Source organism: Lepisosteus platostomus, unplaced genomic scaffold (genome assembly GCF_059453375.1).
Source record: "Lepisosteus platostomus isolate fLepPlt1 unplaced genomic scaffold, fLepPlt1.hap1 Scaffold_49_H1, whole genome shotgun sequence".
Taxonomy (NCBI): domain Eukaryota; kingdom Metazoa; phylum Chordata; class Actinopteri; order Semionotiformes; family Lepisosteidae; genus Lepisosteus; species Lepisosteus platostomus.
In genome coordinates, this window is record NW_028291669.1 from 22,456 (window position 1) to 25,855 (window position 3,400).

Below are 3,400 nucleotides of genomic sequence, written 5' to 3' on the forward strand. Positions count from 1 at the left end.
GCTTTATTGAAAGAAATCAGATGCACTTCCTGAAACTTACCTTAGCTGATTCTTCAGCTAAACCAGACAGACTTCTCAAATTCTCAAATATTATCAAATCTTGTTGGTGCAGAGGTGGTGGAGGCCATTACCATTAGACTCACAGATGAAATTGCTGTGAAAAGGGCTTCTACCAAATATTAACATGTGGGTGAAAATGTATACAATTCTAATATTTCCTTTTTTCCCATTGAAAGTATAACATATGTGGTGTGAGAAAGAGGTCCTCATTTAATTGCATGAAACTCTGGCACTGGCGCAACAAACTGAACAAAGTTCAAGGGGGTATACGCTTTCTGTAGACACTTTATTTCCTCTTTTTCCATACTCTAAGAAATGATTTGGGAAACCTGTGGGACACTGGAGGTCATTATAAATGAGCCTCTTTCTGCACCTTTTAAGCCACTGAAACCTAGTTGCCTTGTTACAAGGTCTAATATTACAGTAGGTGTGGTTTCCGTCTCCTAATTTCTGAGAATGATCAAATTGGGGAATAAGTTGTAGGGAATACCACTCTTGCACTTCTAAGAAAAGACTATCTCAAATGAAACTCGCTATAGAAAGACATCTTGTTGAAAAATTCTTTATTTTTTGTCATTTCTAAAGAAAAAACATTCAACAAGTCCTTCACAAATGTTTTGTTTGTGACTTTCTCTGTTGTTCCCTTTCACACTCAACTGAACTATGTGTTATATCTTGTAAACGTAATCAAACATTTCACTTAGGTGTGTGGGTTAACAGAAACCCATATTGTATGAAACATTCAGTTTTTCATTCACGTTTTTTCTAACAATTGCATCCATGCTAGGACTACAGTAAACAACACTTTTTACTAAAGTAAATGAAATTGTTCATTAAACAAGACACATTGTTTTAAATGTATGCAATGTATTTCTCATAGGACTGAAGGAACCTTTGCCTGTTAAGAGTTAACAATTAGGTCCTCAAGAACTGTTTTACGGTTTTCTACACTCCTGGCTGGCCAAGGTCTCTTTAAGGTCTCTTAAGTGGAGGTGTAACTCATGTATCCTACATGTGATTTAGCAACATGAAAGGGAATAGCTTCTTATCGGATTATGGTCTTGGTTAACTGCCTAAGGCTGACCTAAGTGCCTAACTTTCTGACTTTCTTTATACCTTATATGTTAAGAAGCTTCTTCTGACCAATCAGAAATGTATGCTTTATGTATGAACATTTTGCTCATCAAAGTGAGTGAGAGACAAGGTTAACAGAAATTAGCCACGGCAGTAAATGACAGCATATTTATTGGTTCTTAAATGGTCTCTACCTGGCACACCTGCAGTGCAAACTGACACACACTGTTTAGAGAAACAGCTACTCTATTACTAATATTAATGAAACATTTCTTATTCTCTGGAACAAAAACAAACAGTAAAACTAAAACACAGATCTCTTAGCTTCCTATTTCATGAACCAGATGACTGAATGACCAAGCCTAACTAGTAGCCAGAACCCCAGTTAACCCTCCGTAACACAAGTTTAACCACACGACAGGAACTCTTTCAAACTGAGTGAAAATCATAAATGGATCCATAACTTTACATCAATTTACTATGTTGTGCCAATGCCTGCATTTACATTTAGAACGAATGATGTCATAGAACCAGCATCACACCAGTTCCAGGTGTCTCCAAGGAGACAACAGAACTTCAGTTGTGTTTGCTAAAATACACACTTTGAAACATACTGTAACACTTAGTTAACATGTCTGGTTTAGTTGAAGAATCGGCTAAGGTAAGTTTCAGGGTTTAATGGTGGGATGGCACCTGTGCTTTTTTCCCCCAACCGCTAGAATATGATTCGCACCAAACCCAAAAGAAATACTGCACAGTTCAGGAACTTCATCAACCTAGCAACTGTAAAATAAGCTTACAAACAACTGAATTGAAATGCCAAAAAGTTCAGAGAAAGGCACAAACTATGTTTACTTGGGGTTTACAAAATTAAAGCTAACTAAAACTGTAATGATAAACAATCATGCTGCCAATGGACAGAGAAATATCATGTTTTTTGAATAATGTATTATTTGTTATATAGGAACCCAGTATAAGGGAATCCCTTGCGATCCTGTCTGCAGAGATAAAAGTAAGTATTGTTTTCTCTCTAGCTCTGTCACTCCAAGAAATATAATGAACATAAATATATTTGCCAATCTTTTCATAGTAATCCAAACAACTCTGCGTGTATCTGACATTTGTAATATTTATCTACCGCAGTATAACTCTTCTGGCAAGGCGATTGGTATTGTACCTTGAAAGAAAACTGATTGGAAATGTCATGTACTCTATGATTTCTATTGATGTCAAGTGGCAAATGTTGACTGGTGATGTTATGTGAATCTTAGGAAATGGTCATTTTTCAATCGAGTCTATGTTTCTCAGAATTTGAGACAGAGAGGTCAATCTCTGCAATCCGAGCTGAGGGTATTTCTTGGAATGGAAAGGTAAGAGCAACGTGTTCTTTGATATTCTCTTAAGACTCTTTGCCAGATTTGACGATGAAAAATGTAAATAATAATAACAAACATTATTTTATATAGTGCCTTGAAAGGTGGCTTCTTTACAGAATGACAAAACCAACTACAATAAATAATACACAAGATATGCATGATGACAATACACAGTTAGAGGAGACAGTAGATGGGCATTGTCAGTGTATCCTGAAGGTAGTTTTCCAATTTTTTGGAACGGGGTAAAAGAGGCCACCTCTACTAGAATCTTTGTCCTAACCAAAAATGTAACAAAGTATAATAATAATATTAAAAATAATAATAATAAACTTTATTTATAGAGCACCTTTCATACAAATAGTGCTTTGGTGCTTTAAAAACCAAGCGTAAAAATAAAATATTAAAATTGAGAGATATACGTTCAGTTGTCAAGGAAAATACAGCAATACAGTAAAGCAACATACATGTCAATTAAATAAATAAAAATTAGGAAAGTCGTAATAAAATAAGAACAATTAAAGAGAACTAAAAAAAGAAACAGAAATAGAAAGAACAAAGAACCACTTTAACTAAAAGCAACATTTTCAAATGTTTTTTAAAACAATGTACCGAGCTTGACTGCCTAATAAAAAGTGGAAGTGAGTTTCATAATTTAGAAGCATAAAAACAAAAAGCAGCCTCTCCACTCTTTCTTCATTTCACATGTGGTATTTGCAGTAGGCCAGTATGTGCAGATCTCAGGTCACGTATAGGAACATATGAAGACAGACATTCAGTAAGGTACAGACGTGCTAGGTCGCTTAAAGCTTTAAAAACAAATAAAAGAACTTTCAAATTTATCCTAGATAATACAGGTGACCAGTGAAGTTTTTTCAAAACAGGAATGATAT